Source organism: Lathyrus oleraceus, chromosome 5 (genome assembly GCF_024323335.1).
Source record: "Lathyrus oleraceus cultivar Zhongwan6 chromosome 5, CAAS_Psat_ZW6_1.0, whole genome shotgun sequence".
NCBI classification, from domain to species: Eukaryota; Viridiplantae; Streptophyta; class Magnoliopsida; order Fabales; family Fabaceae; genus Lathyrus; species Lathyrus oleraceus.
In genome coordinates this window covers 219,935,871-219,945,891 of record NC_066583.1, presented here as the reverse complement: position 1 = coordinate 219,945,891, position 10,021 = coordinate 219,935,871, and the positions used below count along the sequence as shown (strand labels likewise).

General features: G+C 39.6%; 1 non-coding gene across 1 annotated transcript; it reads right to left on the bottom strand.

Moving 5' to 3' along the window:
• Positions 1–1,235: 1,235 nt before the first annotated feature.
• LOC127089024 (small nucleolar RNA R71) lies at positions 1,236–1,342 on the bottom strand. Its single transcript, XR_007790805.1, has one exon. It is a non-coding gene; the product is annotated as a small nucleolar RNA R71 (small nucleolar RNA).
• Between the last annotated feature and the right edge of the window lie 8,679 nt (positions 1,343–10,021).

The following is a 10,021-nucleotide window of genomic DNA, read 5'->3' as shown; positions in this document are numbered from 1 at the left end:
TTTAGAGTTAATTAAATTCTGATCTTTTTCAAAAAGTATTTTTAAAAGTTAAATGTGAGGACGAGAGTTAAGCATTTGAGTTTAATTATATAATCTAAGTCAACAGAGTGAGAGTTTGAGACGAGGGTGTTTAAACGATTAGTGTTTTCTTAAAAAGAGTTTCTATAGATTCTGTTGTTTTCAAAAAGTGATTTTGGACTTAACCAATAAGTGACAGCTGCGTTAATATAAAGTCATAGTCTATTCAACAGAGCGAGAGTTTGAGAAAAGACTTTTAATCAATAGTATTTACTGAAAATATTTATTTAAAAAAAAAATCAAGAAACCAACGAAGATTTGATTCCCTAATTACGACGAACTACATACCGATATTCGCTTAATTGATATTTAATTTATATCTTATTTTAGTTTTAACTTTTCCCCCAAACAATCAAAGTATCATCCGCCTTAGCTTTACGAAGTAACCTTAGAAAACGGTATATCGATTCATAAGTCCCTGTGGGATCGATATCTTTTAAAACTACATGATAGAACTGTGCACTTGCAGTTTGTACCCCAAATTCGACTCATAAAGTCGCGATCAAGTTTTTGGCGCCGTTGCCGGGGACTTTTATTTAGTCGATATCGTAACTCTTCTGTTACGCTGTAGAGACTAAGGCTTATTTTTATTTTTATTTCTTTCGTTGATTTGTATGCCACACACTCGCTCACAAGGCGAGCCGTTCTACTTACGAATCAACGACATCGAACTATATCTCCGAGTCTTACGACGAATTCGGGAATATCGTGCTGCAAACAATCTCCCTCCTATTGAAATTCCTGATCTCAAAAATCTTCTTCCTTCGCCGATACCCGAGATGGCAGAACCAGCTCGTGCTCTTCGAGATTACGCCGCTCCATCGCAAGATGAGCCGCATTCGAGTATTGCTCCGCCCGCAATCGAAGCAAACAACTTCGAACTTAAACCTTCACTGTTGCAAGCAGTGCAACAGAACCAATTCTCTGGAAATCCTACCGAGGATCCAAACCTTCATTTATCCGTATTTGTCCAATACGCTGATACTGTTAAAGCTAATGGTGTCACTTCAGAGGCAATTCGACTTCGTCTCTTTCCTTTCTCGTTAAGAGATAGCGCTAGAAGATGGCTTCAGTCTCTTCCTTCCAACTCAGTCACCACATGGAACGAGTTGAAGAAAGTCTTTCTTGCCCGATATTTTCCGCCGAGCAAAACAACTATGTTAAGAGCCCAGATAAATGGATTTAAATAGAAAGATAACGAGTCTCTTTTCGAAGCATGGGAAAGATACAAAGACATGATGAGACTTTGTCCACACCATGGTTTAGAGGACTGGTTAGTGATTCATACCTTCTATAATGGTCTCTTGTACAACACGAGGTTAACAATAGACGCCGCCGCAGGTGGTGCACTTATGAACAAACCTTACGCCGATGCTTATCAACTTATCGAGAGCATGGCCCAAAACCACTATCAGTGGGGAAGCGAAAGAACAATGGTAGAAAAACCTCAGGCGAAAAGTGGCATGTACGAGATAAGTAACCTTGATCATGTTAATGCAAAAGTGGATGCTCTGGTCCAGAAAATTGAAAGTTTAAATGTATCACCTCCAGCCACCGTGGTTGCCATAACTCAGAATTGCGAAGTCTGTGGCATCCAAGGTCACACTCCTGCAGATTATCAGCTCCTAACAGGAATCCAAGCAGAGCAAGTAAACTATGCTCAAGGAAATCCCTACTCGCATACCTATAACTCCAACTGGAAGAATCATCCTAATTTTTCATATAAGAGTAATAATGCCTTATACGCGCCTGGACAAGCTCCAAATCAAGCCCCAGCTATACCTCCTGGATATCAAAAGCCGATTCCATCTACACCTAACAATAACGTTCCCAGGAAATCCAACTTGGAAATCATGATGGAGAACTTCATAGCTTCTCAACAGCAAACCAATAAAGATTTCTTAAACCAGAATGTACACACTGGCGAACAAATTAAACAACTAGCAAGTAAAGTAGATGCCCTGGCTACCCATAACAAAATGCTGGAAACACAAATATCACAAGTAGCTCAACAACAAGCGCCTACTGCTGCCCCAACTGGTACATTTCCTGGACAGCCCCAACCTAACCCGAGAAGCCACGCTCATGCAATCATACTAAGAAGTGGAACGGAAGTGGAAGGACCGTCTGATCCAAGAACTGAGAACCAAAACTCTAAAAAGTCAACTGAGGAAGAAAATAAACCTAAGGAAAAGGAAGAGAGTAATAAGGAAACCGTAGAAAAGAAAGAACCTTATGTACCTCCACCGCCTTATAAACCACTTATCCCTTGCCCTCAAAGGCTTATTAAAACCAAAGATGCGGGCCAATTTAAAAAATTTGTTGACCTACTGAAACAATTAAACGTCACAATTCCTTTTACAGAAGCTATTACGCAGATGCCCTCATATGCTAAGTTCTTAAAAGAAATTCTTTCTAATAAAAGGAAACTTGAAGAAAGCGAAACCGTTACACTCACTGCTGAATGTAGCGCTATAATCCAGAATATGCCTCCTAAACTTAAAGATCCAGGTAGTTTCTCTATACCCTGTCACATAGGAAAATTTGTCATAGATAAAGCCTTATGCGATTTAGGAGCCGGTATTAGTGTTATGCCTTTATCCATATGCAAGAAACTTGAAATGGGAGAATTAAGACCAACTAAAATGTCTGTGCAACTAGCAGATCGTTCCGTTAGATATCCTGTAGGAATTCTTGAAAACGTTCCCGTGCGCATAGGTCAATTCTACATTCCAACCGATTTTATAATTATGGACATTAGAGAAGATGAAGTTACACCCATTATACTGGGAAGACCGTTCTTAGCAACTGCCGGTGCAATCATAGACGTAAAACGAGGACGACTCACTTTCGAAGTAGGAGAAGAGAAAATTGAGTTCATTCTTTCCCAATTTTTGAAAGCACCTGCAATAGAAGACACATGTTACTTCATGGATATCATCGATGAATGCATAAAAGAAACAAAGTTAGAAAATGACAAATCATCTTACTATCTTGTAGAAGACAAACTTAACCAATGTTTAGCAATAACACCGGATCCTACGCAATGCCTTAAGAAACCAACCCTAGACCTGAAAACACTTCCCAAAAATCTGAGATATGAATTCCTAGACTTAGAACTTGAACGACTAGTGATAGTTAATGCAGACCTAAGAAAACTCGAAACAGAAAAACTCATGCATATCTTAAGAAAATATCCAACCGCACTAGGATACAACATCACCGACCTTAAAGGAATAAGTCATTCTATTTGTATGCACCGCATCATGCTAGAAGAAGACTGTAAAACTTCTAGGGAACACCAGAGGAGACTAAACCCGATCCTGAGTGAGGTAGTGAAGAAGGAAATAACCAAGTTATTAGAGGCGGGTATCATATATCCTATATCTGATAGCAAATGGGTTAGTCCGGTACACGTAGTACCAAAGAAGGGAGGTATAATAGTTATTGAAAATGAAAAAGGAGAAACTATAACTAAACGAATCGAATCGGGATGGAGAATGTGCATTGACTATAGGAAACTAAACAAAGCAACCCGAAAAGATCATTTCCCTTTACCATTCATTGACCAGATGTTAGAACGATTAGCAAAACATTCTCATTTCTGCTATCTAGACGGTTACTCAGGCTTCTTTCAAATACCAATTCATCCTGATGACCAAGAAAAGACAACGTTCACGTGTGTTTTTGGTACCTTCGCTTATCGACGAATGCCGTTTGGCTTGTGCAATGCTCCTGCAACCTTCCAAAGGTGCATGATGGCGATATTCGCCGATTTTCTCGAAAACATCATGGAGGTATTTATGGACGATTTCTCCGTATGCGGACAAAGCTTTGAAGAATGTCTTGAAAACCTAGAAAGAGTTCTAGAACGATGTGTAAAAGTAAACCTAGTACTTAATTGGGAAAAATGTCACTTTATGGTACAAGAAGGAATTGTTTTAGGACACATCATCTCAAACAGAGGGATTGAATTAGACAAAGCCAAAATAGAGGTAATCGAAAACCTTCAACCTCCGAAAACTGTGAGAGAAGTGCGAAGCTTCTTAGGACACGCCGGTTTTTACCGACGATTCATTAAAGACTTCTCTAAAATAACTAAACCTTTGACCGGACTATTGATGAAAGATGCTGAATTCATCTTCGACAACAAATGTTTAGAAGCATTCCAAACGCTTAAACAAGCATTGATCTCCGCACCCATAATGCAGACACCAGATTGGAATGAACCATTCGAAATAATGTGTGATGCCAGTGATTACGCTGTGGGTGCTGTTTTAGGACAACGAAAGGATAAAAAGCTTCACGTCATATACTACGCAAGTAGAACTCTAGATGAAGCACACATGAATTACGCCACAACCGAGAAAGAACTTTTAGCAGTAGTATTTGCGCTAGATAAATTTCGTTCTTACTTGGTCGGAGCCAAAATAATCATTTACACTGACCACGCTGCTATCAAGTACCTCTTAACAAAAAAGGATGCTAAACCTAGACTCCTAAGGTGGATCCTGCTGCTACAAGAGTTCGATTTAGAAATCAAAGACAAGAAAGGAACTGAAAACGTAGTAGCAGATCACCTCTCTATACTCGAAAACCTGGAACCGAAAAGAACATCGATCAACGATGATTTCTCGTACGATAAACTTATAGCTACTTTGGAAGAAAATAAAGCTGATAAACAGGTAGAAACCACCTTAGCTATATCTGTTACACCATGGTACGCTGATCTCGTCAATTATTTAGCTGCCAGAATAGTTCCACCTACTTTATCCTACCAGCAAAAGAAACGATTCTTCTATGACATAAAACACTATTACTGGGATGACCCTTTACTTTTCAAAAGAGGCCCCGACGGTATTTTCCGTCGGTGTATACCCGAAGAAGAGGTAGAAAATATAATCCAACACTGTCACTCCGCTCCTTATGATGGACATGCAAGTACATCCAAGACCTGCTCCAAAATCCTACAAGCCGGTTTTTATTAGCCGAATATATGGAAGGATGTGCATGCGACTATCAAGAAATGTGATAGATGTCAACGCACAGGAAACATATCTAGACGTGACAAGATGCCACAAAAAGGCATTTTGGAAGTAGAGATTTTTGACGTGTGGGGAATAGACTTCATGGAACCTTTCCCACCTTCTTTCGGTAACAAGTACATACTCGTAGCGGTTGACTACATATCAAAATGGATTGAAGCTATAGCTTCTCCAACAAACGACACGCGAGTAGTAACTAGACTCTTTAAGAATATAATATTTCCAAGATTTGGGGCCCCGAGAATAGTAGTCAGTGATGGTGGATCGCATTTCATATCTAAGATACTCGAAAAACTACTGTTTAAGTATGGTGTGAGACATAGAGTAGCAACACCTTACCACCCTCAAACTAGTGGGCAAGTGGAAGTGTCTAACAGAGAAATCAAACAAATATTGGAAAAAACAGTCGCCACCTCAAGGAAAGACTGGTCATTGAAATTACCAGAAACTTTATGGGCATATCGAACCGCTTACAAAACTCCCATAGGGACAACCCCATTTAAGCTTATTTATGGAAAATCTTGCCACCTCCCGGTAGAATTAGAACATAAAGCCTACTGGGCTATTAAAAATCTAAATTTAAACTATAAGCCTGCTGGTGAAAAGCGAATCCTTGATATAAACGAATTAGAGGAACTTCGACAAGACGCTTACGAAAATGCCAGAATCTACAAAGAAAGAACAAAACAATGGCATGACAAGCGCATATCAAGGAAAATCTTCAAACAAGGCGATACAGTCCTATTATTTAACTCCAGGCTAAAGTTATTCCCGGGAAAACTACAATCTAGATGGTCAGGTCCTTTCCAAATCACCAATGTCTTTCCCAGTGGAGCGGTAGAAATTAAAGGCAAATCTATGGAACCATTTACCGTAAACGGACAACGTCTAAAACATTATCACTATGCAGAAAACAATGAAGATCGCAAGTCTTGCACTTAGACGTAATGCCTCCAGACTTTATAGATTACATTTGATAGTTTTTATGTCGAGCTTGCGACATTAAACAAAGCGCTTAGTGGGAGACAACCCACAAATTTTTATTTTATTTTTATTTCTTCTTTAATTATTCTTTTTCTTTTAAATTCTATTTAGTATTCATTCTTAATTTACTTTAACTTATAAATTTTTTTCTTTCTTTCGGCATTTGGCCAAATCCTGACTAAAACTCTTGTTTTTCTTTTCTCTAGCTAACACTAACCTGATGGGACAAATTGATCGTATGGGTATCAAATTTAGAGGGAAAGCTCAGAAACAAAAGTTTGAGGAACTAGCAGCGAGAGAGATGCTACCTAGTTTGTATGCTGATGACTGGGCAATGACTGCCCTTGGACTAAGAGAGAGTGTCCTGTATTTGCTGAGTCAGATAGGGTGGGAAACCTCTCCTATCCGTAGACAATTCGTCACCTACTGGAGACTGACACTAGAATTCCTTAGTTCTCTGATCTATCTACCCAGCCATGGAAAAGGAATAAGCAGAGGTTTCATTCAGTTCAGAATGTTCAACATGGAGTATCAATTTAACATTCAAGATTTTACCACCCTTTTAGGTTTCCCTACCTCTTTTGATACATTCACAGTGAGCCAAGAAGACCTTTTTGAATATAGAGAACTTGAACATTTTTGGGGAAGCTTGACTGAAAATGACGATCCCGAGGAACATGAGTTTCTTTCTGGAAACATACATAACCTGGCCTTTCGTTATTTCCATAAGATCCTGGCCCACACCCTTTTCAGGAAGAAGTCAAACAGTACCTCAGTTTCACGTGATGAACTCTTCATCATATTTTGTGCTTCCCAGAACCGTCCAGTAAACGGTGCCACTTTTATGTTGGCGAATATTGACCGCCTTATCCAAGATGAACGAGCACCAATTCAAATAGGCGGTTTAATAACCATGATTGGTAATGCTATCGGATTACGTCAGCCTATGCTTGACTTAAGCCTTTTTTGTGGCATTGAGACTATGAGTATACCTTTCCTCTTCAACACTATGTTTATAGCGAACCTAGGGCCTGAAGAGTTTGAGCTTATAATTAACAACCAAGTTCTTTGCCTATTCACCTTGCCTAGTCCGAGGACTAGTGTTCATAACCGCAGTAACTGGCTCTACAACCTGAACGAAACACCTTCTCCTGCTAGATCTACTGAATCCATCCAGGACTATGAGATTTGTGACGACCAGATCCCTTATGCTAAATCTGACCCTTAGACACCATCTGGTTATTATGATATTGACCCTCCTCCTCAACCTGTCCCGACCGAAGAGTCGGCAATACCTGATCCTAGACATCATATGCCCGGAGATAATTATAACACCATCATTCAAGCTTTGATGTCAGAACAGGACGCCCTCAGAGAAGAGCTAGCTAATATGGGACAAGAATTTCTGGGATACATGAGCACTATGACAAATCAATTCCACGAGTTGCTAAACCGTGTTAACTCCTTTGCTCCTCCGGCCAGAGATCCCGCAAGTGGCTAGAAGTTGTTTTTCTTAGTTACTTAGTTTTAGTTTAGGCTATTCATTAGTTTTTACATTATTTTTAATATTAGTATTTGTTTCTCTTTCGCATTTTTGTTTTTGTTTTCCAATGTTACATTATGATTATTTTATGAAGCTATTGATCTATTTTACTTTATTATGACTTATGCAATATCTATCAATAATGCTCTCTACTGTTACTACCTACATGACTTATTAATATATATATATATATATATATATATATATATATATATATATATATATATTATGGAAAGTAGAATAGCATGCAAGGCAATTTAAAATTATCACAATAGCAAAATAAAATAAAACATATGCATAACAAAATAACAACAATAAAATATAATGGTAAAAACAAAGTACGTTGCCAGAATGACTGTGTGACGAGCGTCACACAATCCATGACGGACGTCACACCGAGTGCCTGTCACGCCCGTAACACCCCTGTCACGAGCGTGACACCGTCTGGCTATGTGAACGTTACTAACCGTTGGGACACGACCGTTACACCATCCCACCTTTTTACCTTCCCCATTTATTCACATTTACCCACATTTATTTACTTTTCAACCACTCCCTTTCCAACTTCCAAATCCTTTCCTATAAATACCCACCATACCTTTCTTCATACACCACAAACCATTCTATAAAATACATTTCATCTTCTTACCTTCTACTTCTTTCAAACCACTTATCGATATGGCGGGCAACCAAGCTTTCGGAAATATCATCTTCCGATCCGAAGATGATAATTATCAAAGGGAGCAATTCGAGCGTTTCCAACAGCGAGGCGTCCAATCCACCAGGTACCCTGATTTAACTTGTTTACAACAATTAGGATTACTTCAAGGTATAGAATGAATGCTCCGCCTTGCTGGTTTAACCTTTCTGTGCACTCACAATCAACCTACCTATCCATCCCTAACCTTAGAATTTTTAAGTTCCTATTCGTACAACACTCCCACCGGTGAAGACGAGTACTTAACCGGTACCGCAACCTTCCGTTTGTTCAACACCGAGTACTCCCTATCCCAAAACCAATTGAGTACCATGCTACAGTTCCCCGTAGAAGGTCAAGTCCACCCGAGAATCCCTCCGAATTCCTAGTGGCACATACACGCCTTTAACCTCTTTAGGAAAATATCCGGTGTAGAAACCAACAACTGGGATGTGCTCCTTGCTTCCCATATACATAACCAAACCATCCGGTACTTTATCCGCATCCTGCAAAACACAGTTTTTGGAAGACCGAACAACAGCAAAGTAAACGCCAAGGAATTATTCTTCCTCCAATGCATCTTTGAAAGCGATACTCAGGTAAACGCTGCCTCCTTCCTATTTCATCACATCCGCACCCTATGTGCTAGAGGCCGTCAACCTTTTGTAATAGGTGGATTAATAACCACAATAGCACTTGTCTTAAACCTAGGGGACCGACTCCAAAATTTAGAATCTTTATCTCCCCTATCTATGGATATAAGTTACTGTCGGTCCAGCCGTCTAATCAAAAACAGAGTCGGCGGAGGGTATTACCTTATGGTGAACAACCAGGAAGTCCTAAGCGTTGTTCTACCCAACATTGCCCTAACAGATGTCACCAATCCCAACCGCCACATCTATGATCTGAATGCTCCCGAAGCCACCGAGCCTACACAAGCAAACCCGCCTTCAGACGAGTTCGCCGAAATGGAGCAGGGTGATCAAGTTCCTGCACAACAATCAGTCCCGCTCAACCCTTCCGATAATGCAGCTGGTCCATCCTCACGACGTCCTCGACGAAGAAGCCCAGCAACCAACGACGACATCATGGATGCTATCGATGGCATGCAAGCGCAAAATCTCGAAGTAATGCAGATGATGCGCCAGATGCAACAACAACAGAAAGCGAGGAATGCAATAACCGATCAGCGGTTCGCTCAGTTGCTCAGCAGGTTTGATGATTTGGAAGCACGTCAAAGATCACCAGGTCCAAGAACACGCGGCGGAAGGCAACATTGACTCTAGTTTCTTTTTTCTTTTTGTATTTCTTTTGTTTTCTCTGAAACATTGGGGACAATGTTTCATTTAAGTGTGGGGGGGAAAACCTTGTTCTTTAAACTTTCCCTTTTCAAGTACGTTATCTTTCCTTTCAATGTTATTTCCCTTTCTATTATTTATGAAAAAAAAATACTTATTATAATGTATATTTATTCTAAATTAAGTCCCTAGTGTGAGAAATTTCTATTATCTATTCCCTCAAATTTTCATGAGCCATAACAAAAATTCAACACACTCAGTAAGTATAAAAGTTGCCTACTTCATCAAACTTGAGAAAAATTAAGACAAAAATTATTACCGCCCCAACACTCTAAACAAACCTCAACATGTTAGATCAGAAAGGTACCTGTTATAC